A 19,110-nucleotide genomic window follows, 5' to 3' on the forward strand; every position below is an offset into this window, starting at 1 on the left:
AGCATAATCCCACTAGTGCACCTTTTTGCTCTCTCCCTTTTCTCCACCATCAACACTGATACTGGTTGTTTGCCTACTCAGTGGGTACAGGCCAAGGGCAAAGCTATAACTTTGGAGGCCCCACAGCACAAACCCCACAGGCCCCCACTAGCACAACACCCCCTTCCCATACTAACACTTTAAGCACAATCCCATTCCACTCTCTTCCCTCCCCTCAGCAGACCACTTGCAACTTAACTGCCCTCCCTCCACTTCTCCTGGCAAACAAAGTGTACTGAGTCAGTGGGCAGCACTCACCCTTAGAGTCCAGTTGGCTACTGTTTTATTTACAGTATGTGCACTGCAGGTACATCTCTGCTCTCCCAGGCTTGCTCCGTCTCTACTCACTGACTGAAACAGGGAGGAGGCATGGCCATGGTCAGAGGACGTCCCTGCAGGCTCAGCCACGCCTCCTTCCAGCATAAGTGACAGGGAGGAGAGACCGAGCCGGCCGGGACAGCAGATGTGCCTGTAGCGCCCTGCTAGGAAAAAAGCAAATGGCAGCATAAATAGATGAAGGGGCAAGGCCTGCACCTATTGTAGCTATGCCCTTGGCACAAGCTCATTTAGGGATGTTTTGCTTCCACCCAGAGATGGCCCTAGGCATAGGAAAAATAGGCAATTGCCTAGGGCATGAATGCCTAGCCAGGGCCGTCTCAGTTTTACATTGGTGGTTTGTGGGGCACCCGCTGCTGTGAGCTTCGATCAGGTGGCAGCCAGCGCAGCAGGGCAGCACACAGAGCTTATGCATAGATGCAGTGCTGCTGGCAGACCACCGGTAATAAATATGCCACCTGCCGGAGTCCGGGGGAGAGAGGCTGCATGGGTCGCGCAGTGATGTCATGCGACCCTTAGCACGGCAAGCTGGGCAGAGGAATGGCAAAGTTTAGCAGCTAGAGGCATTTATGAAAAGTACATAAGAATAAGATGTGTTAAATTTTGCTACCAACAATACTTTTACTCTCCTTTTTCATCTGTACCAGAAAAATTATATTTATAATCAAGCTTGATAGAAAGGGGCCCATTTATTAGACCCAATAATTGTTATTTATTTATTATTTAATTTATTTAATTTATTTATTTACTAGTTAGTTATATATGGCACACACATTCTGCAGGACTTTACAGAGAATATTTGTCCATTCACAGCAGTCCCTGCCCCAGTAGAGCTTATAATACATGCAAACACATTCATGGTAGGGTTTAATTTTGTTGGGAGTCAGTTAACCTACCAGTATATTTTTGGATTGTGGTAGGAAACTGGAGTACCCTGGGGAAACCCACGCAAGCACGTGGAGAATATACAAACTCCATACAGTTAGGGCCATGGTGGGAATTGACCCACCATGACCTCTATTCACGGCAAAAAGAAATTCTGTAGCGCAGAGCTGTATCATGAAACACCCAAATAAGGAATATCACAAATAAGAGACAGGCATTTATTTTATTTTTCATGCAAAAAACATACTGCTCTCAAGCAGCCAGTCACTTTACTTTCTGCTGCAAAACCCATGGCTGCTTCCTGTGCCATCAAACCCCATATGCATCAGTGGCCATCACAGGGGAGGGTTCTGGTGCATTCCTATCCCAGTAAATTCTGCAATGTGTAGCCCAGTTGTTCTCAGACTGTGTGCTGTGGCACCTTGGGGTGCTTCAGGACACTTGCAGGGGGCCTCGAGTTGGTGAAAGAGAACTAATTCAAATTATTTATGGCCAATGTAAAAGGTAAAACCAGTGCTGGTGGCTGTCAATCATAAAATATGTGGACGAACAGGAGCGAATCTTGTCCCTCACCACATAATTAAACCTAAGGATGACATATAAACACAATTTACTTAATTTATTATATTTTTTTAAATTTACTAATAAGAAACTCTGATACTCTAGGGCGCCGTGATTCAAAAAATGTTTGAGAACCACAAATGAAGCCCATAGGCATCTTAGGTTGGCATTAGATGCTGGAGCCACTTCTGCTGCAGGGAGAGACCACTAGACCACCAAGGATGGTTAGTTGACAGTTCATTATGTCGTCATATCATTTGGGTAGACGTGCTGAGCATGTTGTTACGCACACCAGTGCTAACAGGAGTATACCGGTGTATGAACAGAGAGGGAAGCGAAGCAAATGAACTCACAGACAGTATAACATAACATACACAGGAGGTGATGGAATAACTAATAAACACAAAGTGAACGGAGAAGCCCAAAGGCTCAGGAATTGGGTGTCTCCCTAGTGTCAGGAATGCTCAGATGGAATAGAGCGGACAATGAAGCGAGGTGTAGTGATTTAACATATGGAGCACCTGAAATGATGTTGCTAAGAGCAACAGAAAAAACCCCAAAGGGTTACCAACGGGTGTGGGAATAAACTCCTTGGTCAGAGATAGAAATATAGACACAAGGAGAGTATCCACAATCCTAACCCCCCACTTGCAGGGCACAGGTTCAGCTTACTGCCACTGAACTGACACCTGGACGCCCTGCACAGTGAGGGAGGATTAAGCAAGCAGGTCTGAGAGTACAGCCGCAAACCTGCTGGGTTCACAGAATAGCAAAAGAACCCCAGCAGGTCAAACAACTGACTCCAGTCTTACTGCTAGGTCCGGATTGGCAGAATGAAGTACCGAATCCCAAGGCCTATTCGCAGTAAGCAACAAGTAAATACAAAGTCACACAGTACTAGCTAACTCTCTGGAACTGACTAACAAACAAAGATTCAGCAGCATTTGCCTAGCCTGAGAGGATGGTTTATATAGCAGGTGCTGTCCACGCCCCACTCAGACCTCACAGACTGTGAGCACAAAACCAGCGCCGGATTCCCTGCCGTGCACAGAGCCTGTAACCACTACACAGTAAAAACCCGGACCGGAGTATCAGCTGCGCTCAGGTTACTTCGCTAACACTTGCCTCCCGGTTGCCATGGCGACGTGGCAGCACAGAGCAGGAGATCCTAACAGTACCCCCCCCTCTGACGAGGGGTCAAAGAACCCCTACCACCGGGTTTATCGGGGAACTGCGAGAAGAAAGAGCGTATCAGTCTGGGGGCATGAAGATCACAACTGCGCACCCACGACCGCTCCTCCGGGCCATACCCCTTCCAGTGCACCAAAAATGACAGCCGACCCCGAACCATCTTGGAGTCAAGAACCCTTTCAACCACAAACTCCCTCTGACCCCGTATCAGAAGAGGAGAAGGTCTTCCACTGGAAGAAGGATTACTAACCGCCAGTTTTAAAAGGGAACAATTAAATGTTTTATTGATACCCAATGAAAGGGGCAGATCTAACTGAAATGCCACCGGATTGATAACCCTGGTGATCTTATAAGGGCCGATGAACCGGGGGCCTAACTTATGAGATGGCTGTCTCAACTTCAAATTCTTGGTGGATAACCAGACGAAGTCTCCTAATTTGAAGCTGCAGGGTCTTCTCCGCTTATCAAAAACCCTTTTGGTCACTAATGACACAGACACAAGGGCTTTCTTCACTTTCCTCCAAATACCCCTAAGGACCGAAACAACAGAGGAACCACCAGGCGTGGAATCCAGGGGGTCAAAAGAATTGGCCTTAGGATGATGCCCATACACACAAAGGAAGGGAGAGATCCCTGTAGCAGAGTGAGCCGCGTTGTTATAGGCAAACTCCGCCATGGACAGATGAGCAACCCAGTCAGTATGACACTTGGAGACATAACACCTGAGGAACTGCTCCAAGGACTGGTTCACCCTCTCAGTCTGCCCATTAGACTGTGGATGGTAGCCTGACGACAAGCTCACAGAAATCTGGAGATCAGAACAAAATGCCCTCCAGAATTTGGCCACAAACTGGGATCCACGGTCAGAGACCACATCAAGTGGCAACCCGTGGAGGCGCACAACATGCTGCATAAATAACTCAGACAGGCGTCTGGCCGATGGCAACCCAACCAGTGGAACGAAATGCGCCATCTTCGAAAACCTGTCAACGACAACCCAAATGGCTGTCATCCCCGAGGATTTGGGCAAGTCCACCACAAAATCCATGGAAATGTGGGTCCATGGCTTAGACGGAATAGAGAGTGGATGTAATGGGCCGACAGGAACCCCTCTAGGAGTTTTATTTCGGGCACAAACGTCACATGCCCGAACCCACTGATCCACATCCCTAGCCACCGAGGGCCACCACACCGCCCTAGACAGCAACTCCCGAGTTCTGGCAATACCCGGATACCCTGCCGACCTCTTGGCATGGAATTCCAGGAACACTCGCTGTCTTAACCTAGGAGGCACAAACAAGAGACCTACCGGAAGGTCTGGAGGAGCCTGCTCCTGTGCTCTAAGGACTAATGACAAGAGGTCCTGGGTAATGCCCACTTTAATACATGATGGGGACCACAATGGGCAATGGCTCCTCGGTGGTCTCTTGAACTGGAGCAAAACTCCGCGAGAGCGCATCAGCCTTGATGTTTTTTGACCCAGGGCGATATGTTATCAAAAAAATGAAAGCGAGCAAAAAACAAAGCCCATCGTGCCTGCCTGGCATTGAGCTGCTTCGCTGACTCTAAATATGCCAGATTCTTATGGTCGGTGAAAATTGAGACCACAAACTTAGCCCCCTCAAGCCAGTGTCTCCACTCCCCGAGTGCATCCTTTATTGCCAACAATTCCCGGTTACCCACATCATAATTCATCTCGGCAGACGAAAATTTACGGGAAAAGTAAGCACAGGGATGAAGGCGATTATCAGACACCCCCATCTGAGAGAGCACTGCCCCAATACCTATCTCAGAGGCATCCACTTCTACCACAAAAGGACGCTCTGGATCTGGGTGTCGCAGCACCTTGGCCGAGACAAATGCCCTTTTGAGACGGGCAAAGGCCGCTTTGGCCTCACAAGACCAGTGAGCAACATCCGCCCCTTTCTTAGTGAGTGCCACCAAGGGGGCCACTATAGACGAAAATCCAGCGATAAACAGTCTATAAAAATTCGCAAAGCCCAGAAAACGCTGAAGCGCCTTCAAACTAGTTGGCTGCACCCAATCCAGGACTGCCTGTACCTTAGAACCCTCCATTTGGAAACCTTCTGAGGAGATAATATACCCTAGAAATGCGATTTGCTGGACTTTAAACTCGCACTTCTCCAGCTGCGCCCCAAGCTGGTGGTCTCTGAGTTTCTGGAGGACTAAGCGTACATGCTTCCGATGTTCCTCCAGGGAATGAGAGAAGATTAGGATGTCATCTAGATAAACAACTAAGAATCTATCCAAATATTCCCTGAGCACATCGTTCATGAATTCCTGGAAGACTGCCGGGGCATTAGAGAGCCCAAAAGGCATCACCAAATATTCATAATGCCCTGAGTGGGTATTAAAGGCAGTCTTCCATTCATCCCCCTCTCTTTTTCGGATTAGATTGTAAGCACCGCGTAGGTCAATCTTAGAAAAAATGGTGGCAGTACGAAGCTGGTCAAACAAAACCGAAATGAGAGGCAGTGGGTACGAGTTTTTAATCGTGATACGGTTCAATTCCCTGAAGTCGATGCAGGGTCGCAACGAACCGTCCTTTTTACCCACGAAGAAGAACCCCTCCTGGGGACTGTGAGGGTCTGATAAATCCCTTAGCCAAGTTCTCCTGAATGTACTCTGCCATAGCCTGAGTCTCAGGACGTGACAGGGAGTACAACCTGCTCTTGGGAAGCTTAGCATCCGGCAACAAATCAATGGCACAGTCATAGGGGCGATGGGGAGGTAGTACCTCCGCAACTTTTTTGGAGAACACATCCGCAAAATCTGCATAACATCCTGGCAATCCTGGCAAACTTAGCTGCGAGAGCCTGACTGGAAGGCTCAAGCAACTCCTGAAACAATCATTACCCCAACTAAGAATCTCCCCAGAGACCCAGTCAAATTAAGGGTTATGGGCCCTTAACCAGGGTAACCCCAAAACCAATGGGGCAAAAGAACAGACAGTCACATAAAAAGACAATTTTTCAGAGTGTGTGGCTCCAATAAACAAAGGAATTTGGCTGGTGCAGGAGGTAATTTTACCCTGGGACAATGGTTCCCCGTTTAACCCACAGATCTCAATCTCTGATGCTAAAGGTACTGAGGGAACAGAGTGTTCCAGGGCGAATTGATGGTCCATGAAAACCCCATCGGCCCCACTGTCAACAAAGGCCCCAGTCTTGACAGTTTGACCGAGGATCTCCAAAGTCACCGGAATGAGAAAAGTCTTTTTGGGAAATTCTGACTTCTGGCCTGACAGGATATTTCCCATCACCCTCAGGCCCTGAAGTTTTCTGGTTTTTCTGGGCATGATACTACAACATGACCTTTATTCCCACAGTACAAACACAAACCCTGCTGTCTCCTCCGCGTCTTCTCACGCGAGGAGAGGCGGGTAGCCCCAATCTGCATAGGCTCCTCGGAATATTCCTCAGAGTCTGAGGTTCCCTTGGGAAAAAAGGAAACTGCGGTCTCCCTTTCAAGCCTACGCTCTCTCAGCCGTCTATCCACCCGGATGGATAACTGCATGAGCTGATCTAAGCTATCAGGCGAGGGATATTGTACCAGTTGGTCCTTTATCTGTTTAGAAAGGCCCCTTCGGTACTGGTTTCTCAGGGCTGGGTCATTCCACTAGGTATCATGAGCCAACCTCCGAAACTCCGTACTATAAACCTCAGCTGGCCGTCGCCCTTGCTTAAGAACCGTAATCTGAGCCTCGGCTGAAGCCATCTTGTCAGGGTCATCATACAAAATGCCCAGTGCCGTAAAAAAAGCATCAACACTTTTAAGCGACGGACAGTCAGGCTGTAACCCATATGCCCAGACCTGTGGGTCTCCTTGTAGCAAGGAAATCACCATGCCCACCCGCTGAATCTCCGACCCAGGAGACTGGGGCCTAAGCCTGAAGTATAGCTTACAGCTCTCCTTGAAACAAAAGAACTGCGAGCGATCTCCAGAAAAACGATCCGGGAGATTTACTTTCGGCTCCTTAACCCCTGAACTTGCCGCTGCTGCTGCGGGAGCTCCGCTAGCGGCCTGTGGGGTGTTCATTTTAATGGACATCTCATTAAATTGTCGAGTCAGGACCTGCACCTGATCGACCATCTGTTGCAAAGTATTTTGAGGGGTATGCTCCATATTCCCACAAAATTTCAACAGGAGTAGGGCTGCTGAATATGTTACGCACACCAATGCTAACAGGAGTATACCGGTGTATGAACAGAGAGGGAAGCGAAGCAAACAAACTCACAGACAGTATAACATAACATACACAGGAGGTGATGGAATAACTAATAAACACAAAGTGAATGGAGAAGCCCAAAGGCTCAGGAATTGGGTGTCTCCCTAGTGTCAGGAATGCTCAGATGGAATAGAGCGGACAATGAAGCGAGGTGTAGTGATTTAACATGTGGAGCACCTGAAATGATGTTGCTAAGAGCAACAGAAAAAACCCCAAAGGGTTACCAACGGGTGTGGGAATAAACTCCTTGGTCAGAGATAGAAATATAGACACAAGGAGAGTACCCACAATCCTAACCCCCACTTGCAGGGCACAGGTTCAGCTTACTGCCACTAAACTGACACGTGGACGCCCTGCACAGTGAGGGAGGATTAAGCAAGCAGGTCTGAGAGTACAGCCGCAAACCTGCTGGGTTCACAGAATAGCAAAAGAACCCCAGCAGGTCAAACAACTGACTCCAGTCTTACTGCTAGGTCCGGATTGGCAGAATGAAGTACCGAATCCCAAGGCCTATTCGCAGTAAGCAACAAGTAAATACAAAGTCACACAGTACTAACTAACTCTCTGGAACTGACTAACAAACAAAGATTCAGCAGCATTTGCCTAGCCTGAGAGGATGGTTTATATAGCAGGTGCTGTCCACGCCCCACTCAGACCTCACAGACTGTGAGCACAAAACCAGCGCCGGATTCCCTGCCGTGCACAGAGCCTGTAACCACTACACAGTAAAAACCCGGACCGGAGTATCAGCTGCGCTCAGGTTACTTCGCTAACACTTGCCTCCCGGTTGCCATGGCGACGTGGCAGCACAGAGCAGTATATCCTAACACATGTCAACATGTATGTCAACCATCCAACAATGCCGACATTCTTGTGTCATCCATTCGATCCAATTGACATGATGACAAGTTGCACCACACCCTTGCATTTGAAATGCAGTAAAAACAACACAAAGGTGTGAAAACCCCATGAGTAAACCATTTCATTGCGGTGTGCCAGGTGGAAAAATGTGTCAAATTTATTTGGTTGCACAGACTTGCACCCATCTGTCAACATTAGGATCTTCCAAATTCCTTAACCCAGGCATGTCCAAACTGCGGCCCTCCAGCTGTTGTGAAACTACATATCCCAGCATGCCCTGACAGTTTTGCCGTCATAGAATGCTAAAGCTGTGTCAGGGTATGCTGGGATGTGTAGTTTCTCAACAGCTGGAGGGCCGCAGTTTGGACATGCCTGCCTTAACCAAAACAAAAAACAGAAAATCTTTGGTTCTTTTTTATATTTAATACCTACAGTATTTGTACAGTAGCAATACTGGCACACACACATATATTTTGTTGTTGCAGCAGAATACACTGCATTATTTAGGCTGGAAACAATATGCCAGAAATCCGAGTATAAACAGTAAGAGTTCCGCCTACCTGATATTGCCGTGGTATGGATAGCAGAGAACACCAGACAAACCATCCCCGCGCATTGTATCTCTCCACCCAACAACAATAAGCTAAGACATATTTAAGCAACACATGTTTACAAGAAAAATATTAACATATTGAGATTAATATTTTAATAAGTAAACAATGCTGTAAGAAAGTATTTGTTTTTGTTTTCTCAAGTAAATTTCTTTCCAAGATAAGTCAAACCACATGAAGCGCAGCTAAATTGAAGAGAAGAGGAAAAAAAAAAAAAAAGTAGATATGGCTGCTCATCAAACCCCCTCATCTTACTTTAACCAGATGGTAATTAGTGTGGAGGTGTAAAATACTTGATGCAGATTTACTTATAGGACCATATATTTTTTTTCACTTTCTTATCTTCTAACAGGTTAAAAAAATGAATAAGAATTTTGTTCTGTTTGTGTCATATACGACGTATAGGGTGTGATTTACTATAGATTAGAGATGGTCACTGACCCCCATGTTTTGGTTTTGGTTTTGATCTGGATTCATTTTCGAGTTTCAGTTTTGCAAAACCACCCTCGTGTTTTGTTTTTGTGTTGGATCTGTAATTTTTATTTATATGCTAAAAACATCTAAAACAATGTAATTTGGACCTGTTTTTGTGCCTACATTATTATTAACTACAGTAACACTAATTTCCAGTCCAATTTTGACCACTTCACAGCTCCCAATATTGTTCACCAATATTGGCCAACGTCTGGCTGGATAAACTAAGCAACAGATCAGTGGCACAAACACATGGCAGTTATTTCGGTTTAAAAGTGTGCTGCAAATTAGTAATGTATTAGAGCAATAACAAATAAAATGTCTATTCAAAAAAGGTAGTCTTCAATGTCCCCTAAAAATACAGGCCATTATTAAAAGTGGCGCAAGACAGAATTTTCCTTGGCCCTTTCACCCTTATGTTGTATATTAAAAAATATATGCACAGTTTAACAAACCAAGTACTTCAGCAACACGGACTGCCACTTTTGTGGATGAAGTGCTTGGTGTTACGTTCCTGATGTTCAGAACTAGAGAGATGTTGCGTAGTGAGTCCAGAGCACCAGGACGTGACGCTGAAATAAGGGGTGGTACGGGAATAGCCCCTAGCACCCTACCTCCATTGTTTTACCCGTGTGGTCAGTTCACGCCTGAGTGACTATGGTTTCTTGGGCCCACGGCAGCCGCGTTTGAAGGGCGGATTAGGTCTGCCCAACTCCGATGCCCCCAGGTCTTAGAGTGAGACAAGGCGTGAACCGAGACAGGATAATAACAAGGGGACCTCTAACTAAAGCAAACAGAAAGCTAGGGGCTACTAACTACCCTAAAACTAAATATATGTGCGGCACGCCACCAAAGGAAAAGAACAACAAAAGATACCACTGTCCACTCCCCCACACGGCACCGCCGAGTTCCGGGGAGGACAGTGAAAAGCGGAAACCTCCGCAAAAACCACCAATACAAAATTAACACAAGGACTAAGCGGCCTAGGCCGCAACATGCGGCAGAAGCCGCTACTCACGAAACCGGGAGAGAACCCCAACAAGCGAGAACCCCCAGATGACTGCAACAGGTTCACTTGGACAGGAAGGATTCCCAGGACCGGCTTCAGAACTCCAGAACTCAGGAGCACAGGGAGCAGGATCGACCAGATACAGCTGACCAGGAACAGACGTTGCAAGGCAGGAACAGCATAAAGGAAGCTATCACCGGCGAGGCTGCAGTGTGCTGGCTCCCATAAAAAGACCCTGCTGGCCAATGACAGGAGGGCCAGCAAGACCAGCCCCCAGACCCTAATTACTAGTTGCCGTGCAGCTGCCCTGCTGCACGAGCAACTAATCAATCCTATCTGGCAACGGGGAACGCGGTCCGCCAATGGCGTCCCCGTTGATATGGACCCAGCGGCTGAGGACGCCCGGCGTCCTAGCATTGCCAGGGACCCGGCGGCTACAGTACGCACGGCTTCCTGGCATTGCTAGGCGCCGGGCGGGCAGGGAGGGAGGTGCGGCGGCCGTGAGCGTCGCTCGGAAGCAGACCAAGCGGCGCAGCGGACTGCGGCACCTAACAGTACCCCCCCTTGAGGAGGGGTTAAAGAACCCCTAAAGCCGGGTTTCTGAGGAAATTCCTGAAAGAATAATCTCTTAAATTTAGGGGCATGTAAATTGTTATCCAGGACCGAAGACCTTTCTTCCGGGCCATAGCCTTTCCAGTGAACCAAAAAATAAAGCCGGCCCCCGAGAAACCTTGGAATCTAAAACCTTCTCCACCAAGAACTCTTGTTGCCCCTGAACATCTACCGGAGGTCTACCCTGGGAAGTCTTCCGAGGGAATCTCCTGGAAGAAAAATACTGCTTCAGAAGGGAACAGTGAAAAGTATTGCCAATTTTGAGTGATTTAGGCAAGCGTAGCCGAAAAGCAACTGGGTTGACCTTCTTAACGATAAGGAACGGTCCAATAAATTTGGGTCCCAATCTAGCCGAGGGTTGTCGGAGCTTGATGTTGCGGGTTGACAACCACACCTTATCTCCCACCTTAAAAGTGCATGGGCGTCGGAACCTATCAGAAATTTTTTTTTCTCGGAAGGCAGCCTTCTTAAGGGCAAAGTGCACCTTTTTCCAAATCATTCTGAGACGGGAAGTTAAGGTCAACGAGGAGACTGGAAAATGAGGGTAAAAAGAATTGGCTCTAGGATGAAAGCCCAAGACCGAAAAGAATGGAGACTACTTGGTGGAAGAATGACAAGAGTTATTATAAGCAAACTCGGCCAAAGGAAGAAATTCCGACCAATCATTCTGAAGTTTGGCCGAATATAGCCGTAAATACTGTTTTAACGACTGATTAACACGTTCAGTTTGTCCGTTAGACTGTGGATGGTACCCAGATGTTAAAGAGAGTTTCATATTTAATGAGGCACAAAAACGTTTCCAGAAACGGGCGATGAATTGCGGTCCCCGATCAGAGACAATATCCCTGGGTAAACCATGGAGCCTGAACACATGGCGGAGAAACAAAACTGCCAACCCTTGAGCAGAGGGTAATCGGGGGAGAGCAATGAAGTGGGCCATCTTACTAAAACGGTCTACTACCACCCAAATGACTCGAAATCCAGCTGAAAGAGGAAGGTCCACCACGAAATCCATGGATATATGTGACCATGGCCTGAGAGGAACGGCTAGAGGCATGAGTTGCCCGACCGGCAACGATCGAGATACCTTGTACTGAGCACAAACCTGACAGGAACGGACAAATTCCCTTACATCTTTAGAAAGATTAGGCCACCACACTGAGCGAGAGATTAACTCCAAGGTCTTAGTGATACCCGGATGACCAGAAACCTTATTATCATGAAACTCAGCTAGAACAGTGCCTCTCAGAAATTCAGGGACGAAGAGACGATCTGCAGGAGTGACTTTGGGAGCCTGCTGCTGAAGCTGGACTAGCTGTGTAAATAAATCCTGTGTGAGGCCAGCCCGGATGACAGACGATGGGACTATGGGGGTAGTAGCCGAGTGGTTATTGTGAACCGGAAGAAAACAACGTGACAGGGCATCGGCTTTTGTATTCTTGGAACTGGGCCTGAAAGTGATAATAAACCTGAAACGAGTAAAAAACAGCGCCCAACGTGCCTGTCGAGCATTAAGCCGTTTAGCTGACTCAATATACTGCAGGTTCTTGTGGTCAGTAAACACTGTAATGGTATGCCTTGCTCCTTCCAGCCAGTGCCTCCACTCCTCGAAAGCCCATTTAACTGCCAACAATTCTCGATTACCAACATCATAGTTGGATTCTGCGGAGGAGAATTTTCTGGACATGAAGGCACATGGGTGTAATTCCTGAGACTCCGGGTCTTCCTGAGAAAGGATAGCCACCACTCCAACCTCTGAGGCATCTACCTCGACAATAAAGGAGAGATCCGGATTAGGGTGTCTGAGTACTGGAGCTGAGACAAAGGCCTGCTTTAAGGCCAGGAAGGCAGACTTGGCTTCAGGCGACCAATTGGAAGGGTCCACTTTCCTTTTTTAGTTAATGCCACAATAGGAGCAACCAAACCTGAGAAGGTATGAATAAAACGCCTATAGTAATTTGCAAACCCTAAAAAGCGCTGAATTGCTTTTAAGTTCGTGGGTTGTGCCATATTTAGGATGGCCTGGAGTTTTTTTGGTTCCATGAAAAACCCCTTAGGAGAAATAATATACCCCAGGAAGGACACTTCTGTGATGTGGAAATCACATTTCTCCAGTTTGGCGTATAAATGATTTTCCCGTAACTTCTGAAGGACCAGTCGCACATGGGTAATATGTTGTTCAAAAGACTCAGAGTAAATCAAAATGTCGTCTAAATAAACGACTACGAACTTTCCTAGAAAGTCGCGAAGGACGTCGTTAATGAGATCTTGAAATACAGCAGGAGCATTAGACAGCCCAAACGGCATCACCAGGTATTCATAATGTCCCGACTGTGTGCTGAAAGCCGTCTTCCACTCATCCCCAGATTTTATTCGGATGAGATTGTAAGCCCCTCTAAGATCGATCTTGGAAAAGATAACGGCAGTCCGGAGCTGATCAAATAGTACTGAAATCAGTGGCAAGGGGTAGGTGTTTTTAACAGAAATTTTATTCAGAGCCCGATAATCAATACATGGTCTGAGTGACCCATCTTTTTTCTCAACAAAAAAGGGCCCTGCACTCAATGGAGATTTCGAGGGCCTAATGAAGCCTTTTTTTAGGCTCTCCTGTACATAATCATTCATTGCCGTAGTTTCCGGCCCAGACAGGGCATATAGTCTCCCTTTAGGCAAAGAGGCACCGGGAACTAAGTCAATTGCGCAGTCATAGGACCAATGAGGAGGCAGAATATCCGCATTACCCTTGGAGAAAACATCGGCAAAGTCCTGATAGTCCAAAGGAATAAGTTCTGGGGTGACTGCCGCAACCCGGACTGGATGGGAAATACATTCCTTAATACAAAAGGGACCCCATCGGGAAATCTCCCCAGACCGCCAATCTATGGTGGGATTATGAAAGGCACGCCAGGGGTGACCCAAAACTACGGGGACAGCCGGACAATGGGTAAGGTAAAATTCAATTTTCTCCGAATGTAGGGCCCCCACTGTCAGTTGTACTGGAGGTGTGCGGTGAGTGATTACCCCATTAGAAAGCGGACCACCATCCAAGCCGTGCATCGTGATACGTTTATCCAAAGGTATCTGTGGAACGCCCAAAGCCTGAGCCCAACCAAGATCCATGAAATTTCCCGCAGCTCCACTGTCGACGAAGGCCGACACCAACGAACTGAGGCTACCAAAGGAAATTTTTACAGGAACTAATAGGGAATCATTAGAGGAGATCAATTTTAATAGCAAGCTCCATGAGTTTGTCTAAAGTCTCTGGAGCAGGGTACTGCAGGAGACTGTCTTTAATAACTTCAGACAAACCGAGGCGAAACTGACTGCGCAGGGCCGGGTCATTCCAGCCACAGTCGTTCGACCAACGGCGAAACTCGGTACAATACGCCTCTGCTGGATTTTTCCCTTGCTTAAGTGCACGCAAGTGGCTCTCAGCCGACGCTTCTCTATCAGGGTCATCGTACAAAAGGCCTAGAGACTTAAAAAAGGCATCTACAGATAGCAAGACAACATCATCGGCTTTTAGCCCAAAAGCCCAGGTTTGCGGATCGCCTTGTAGTAAAGACATCACAATCCCGACCCGTTGAGACTCAGTACCAGAGGATCGGGGCCTTAAACGAAAATAAAGCTTACAAGCTTCCTTGAAATTAAAAAAAAATCCTTTTCGGTTACCTGAAAAACGGTCAGGAAGGTGCATCTTTGGTTCTGGAATCATACTCGGGGAGGCTCGCAAAAGATCTTCCTGCGATCTCACCCGAAGAGTAAGATCCTGAACCATCTGAGTTAGTTCCTGAATCTGGTTGGCCAAAAGCTGGCTGGGATTTGGTCCTAATACTGCCGGGTTCATGAGGCCGAATTTCAAGGCCCACCAAAAACAAATAACTCTTAATATTATTCTTTTTTTTGTTTTGTTTGTTTTTTGGGCCGGTGATAATGTTACGTTCCTGATGCTCAGAACTAGAGAGATGTTGCGTAGTGAGTCCAGAGCACCAGGACGTGACGCTGAAATAAGGGGTGGTACGGGAATAGCCCCTAGCACCCTACCTCCATTGTTTTACCCGTGTGGTCAGTTCACGCCTGAGTGACTATGGTTTCTTGGGCCCACGGCAGCCGCGTTTGAAGGGCGGATTAGGTCTGCCCAACTCCGATGCCCCCAGTCTTAGAGTGAGACAAGGCGTGAACCGAGACAGGATAATAACAAGGGGACCTCTAACTAAAGCAAACAGAAAGCTAGGGGCTACTAACTACCCTAAAACTAAATATATGTGCGGCACGCCGCCAAAGGAACAACAAAAGATACCACTGTCCACTCCCCCACACGGCACCGCCGAGTTCCGGGGAGGACAGTGAAAAGCGTAAACCTCCGCAAAAACCACCAATACAAAATTAACACAAGGACTAAGCGGCCTAGGCCGCAACACGCGGCAGAAGCCGCTAATGTTAGGTTCCTGGTGCTCAGAACAAGGGAGATGTTATGAAGCGAGTCCAGAGCACCAGGACGTAATGCTGGGAAAGGGGAATGGAAAGGGAATAGCCCCTGGCGCCCTATCTCCGTTGTCTCGCCCGTGCTGTCAGTACACTCTTGCGAGACTATGGTTGCTTGAGCCCATGGCAGCCGCGTTTGAAGGGCGGATTACGTCTGCCCAACTTCGATGCCCCCTCAGGTCTTAATGAGAGACAAAGAGTGAACCGAGACAGGGTGATAACAAGGGGCCCTCTGACTAAACAACAAGGCCAGGGGCTACTAACAAACCTAAAACCAAAGTATGTGCGGCTTGCCGCCAAAGGAAAAGAACAACAAAGGAAATGCTGACCACACGCCGACACAATACTTTTGTGTACCGGCGGTGACAGCATAAGCAGAACCCTCTGCAAAACACCAGTGACAGAAATAATAAGGGAATACAGCGGCCTTGGCCGACGGACGCGGCAGTGCCGCTACTCACGGAACCGGTGCGAATACTGGCAAACGGACAGGAACTCCCAATGCTGCTGACACAGACTCTCAGAACTGGAGGACAGGCAGAATCCCAAACGACAGACCGGTGGACACCAAGAAGCCAGAAACTTGACCAGGCACAGGCAAAGGTACTGGACCTCAGGACAGGAACGCCTCACGGCAGGACACGGGGTCAGACATAGGAATCGACACAGGGACTGACACAGGGACTGACACAGGAATCGACACAGGAAGCTCAGGAACTAGCAGGAACCAAGCTCAGAACTCAAGCAGACTGGAAACCCAGAAATATAACCAGCGTCTGTGAATAGCACTGAGCCAGCATATAACAGAGAGGCCTAATTAATAATCTCATGCAGCTGCCCTGTTGCATGACTCCAAACTGACAAGATGCATCAAGCAGCCAGGTGAGGCTGAACACATGGGAACAAGCTGCAATTACACATACTCACCAGCGGTAGCAACCAAGAGTACTCTTAAACAGAGCAACGGGAAATCCTGGCCTGCGAAACAACTAATAAACATAAAATACCCAACTGACATGCAAAACAGGAATGAGCCACAGCCGTGGCTCATAACAGCTACTCACGAAACCGGGAGAGAACCCCAACAAGCGAGAACCCCCAGATGACTGCAACAGGTTCACTTGGACAGGAAGGATTCCCAGGACCGGCTACAGAACTCCAGAACTCAGGAGCACAGGGAGCAGGATCGACCAGATACAGCTGACCAGGAACAGACGTTGCAAGGCAGGAACAGCATACAGGAAGCTGTCACTGGCGAGGCTGCAGTGTGCTGGCTCCCATAAAAAGACCCTGCTGGCCAATGACAGGAGGGCCAGCAAAACCAGCCCCCAGACCCTAATTACTAGTTGCCGTGCAGCTGCCCTGCTGCACGAGCAACTAATCAATCCTATCTGGCAACGGGGAACGCGGTCCACCAATGGCGTCCCCGTTGCTATGGACCCAGCGGCTGAGGACGTTCGGCATCCTAGCGTTGCCAGGGACCCGGCGGCTACAGTACGCACGGCATCCTGGTGTTGCTAGGCGCCGGGCGGGCAGGGAGGGAGGTGCGGCGGCCGTGAGCGTCGCTCGGAAGCAGACCGAGCGGCGCCGCGGACCGTGGCACCTAACACTTGGTTTGTTTGGGCCCCCACAAAATAATTTTTTAGAAGGTCTACCTCTGATCATTAATGAGGAGGATGATGATGATGAGGATGTTGGCAGTGGAGATTTAATGTGCTGGTCCAAACTGCTGGTAGCCGATACTGGACTGCTTCTTATTATTTCACAAATTATAATTTTGTTAAATAAATTTCATGAACTCACTGCAAATGACGTAACATGGAGGTGGTTTCAAGATATCAATACCTAACTTTGGTCTGAAAAATGGAACAGATGCCATTACAAATGTTCTTAGGGATTGGTAAAAATGATTCCACACCCAAGAGGTGGCTTTTTTGGTATTATGCCCTGGCATGACAGTTGCCTTCTTTTGATCATGGGCAAGGACTGCTGCCTCTGGTAGCTGACTTACACAAATAACATCCTCATCATCAACATCCTTATCAGCAACAGATAGTACACAAATATCCCCCTCAAGTTGCACTTCCACACTAGCATCCTCAATTTATATTGTCATCTTTATTTGTACTGCTCATCCCCACATTTGCAGAGGGTGCAGAAATGGTGGAAGGATGCTTCGCCATGAGTACTGTATCATAAATGCTAGACTCACACATAGCTTATGTGGACATCCTTAGATTCTCTCTGTGATGTTTCTGAACACACTGGGCAAAATGTAATTGTTTCTCTTGCTAGCAGCTAGTAGATGTGTCCAATAAATCTATTCAATTGTTGCTTCATTTTGGCACAACCGTCTGCCAACGCCGGCATTTCAGCTTGCACCCCCAGGAGTGGAAAGCTAAAATGAGCAAAAAGTGACAAGTTTCAGGGCTCAAATGGGACTTTTCACGTTGCACTCATTAAATTGGTCAAGTTTAGACTTACTTGGCTAATCCCAACCTCTCTTGGCACGATAAGTATTATAAAGAGAAACAATTAAATACCCCCCCACCCCAATCTATCGTCAATCCTGTCAATCTCTCAGGTGATTGAGAGCATTAAACAATTGAATATCTTCCAGTTTGTTCTTCAGCTTTAGTGGTTTTTATGCACCAATTTGAAAGTTATATATTTGACACCTCTTCTAGACTCTTACGGGCCCCATACACTAGAACGATAATGCCCGATTTCATCTGATTTCGACCTATCGGGCCGATAAATCGGATGAAAAGTGGCAAATTGGATGTGTTTTACAACCCATCCGATGCGCGGTCCCGTGAGCATCGGATCGGAGCCCCTAGGTCGTTAGTGCTGCACTCATGATATGTCAGATCCCACAGGCATGGCTGGGATCGCATACGATACATCGTATGCAAAAGGACCACATACGATGGAACGTATGCGATCCTGCTGCCCGGGAAGCTGCCAGGTGGTTCAAGGGAAATCGCATCTGACTTTAGCCTCCGACATGTCACTGTAGTGTATGGGGCCCTTAAGTGAGAAGGTGTTGCATCATCATGCAAGGTTTCAGCAGTTCTAGAGCCACCAATTACAAATAAAGACCAAGGCCTGAGCCTTTCCTTGCCACTGTGTGGTGTATGGCATGTTGGCAATTTTTTTGCTTTTAACATTGTGAAATATTATTGGTGCCTTTTCTTAAAGCCTCTATGCCCTTGAGCACTGGCTTTAGTAGATGCTGTACTAATACTTTGTTGCTGCTACTGCTCTTCTATTGACTGATCATAATCCAGAGCTTCTATTATTACCGCGGTGGCACAGCTCCTACTGAACATTATTGTAACACATTGCAATTGTGTGGACCTAAACACACACAAGTTTCAGGGGGGAAAAAATATTGTTTGTTAACAAATGACAACTACTTCACATTGTGACCCACACAGCGCTTATATTATTAAAGCAGTGGCACGGCATCTACAGAGCATTATTGTAACACAATATCCCGCCTGGCCCTGAACACACACAAGGTTTTTCTTTTATAATTTTTTTTATCACACTTCTGTTATTCACTGCACTTATAGTAGGGTTCACTACGATCTGCCGGCGGCCGACAGTGTGGCGAGCGCAAATGAGCCCCTTGCGGGCTCGCTGTGCTCGCCGCGCTACGGGCACGGTGGCGCGCTACACGCGCCACACTATTTTATTCTCCCTCCAGGGGGGTCGTGGACCCCCACGAGGGAGAATAAGTGTTGGTATGCCGGCTGTCGGGCTCCCGGCGCCGGTATGCTGGTCGCCGGGAG

This window comes from Pseudophryne corroboree, chromosome 7, assembly GCF_028390025.1.
Source record: "Pseudophryne corroboree isolate aPseCor3 chromosome 7, aPseCor3.hap2, whole genome shotgun sequence".
NCBI lineage: Eukaryota > Metazoa > Chordata > Amphibia > Anura > Myobatrachidae > Pseudophryne > Pseudophryne corroboree.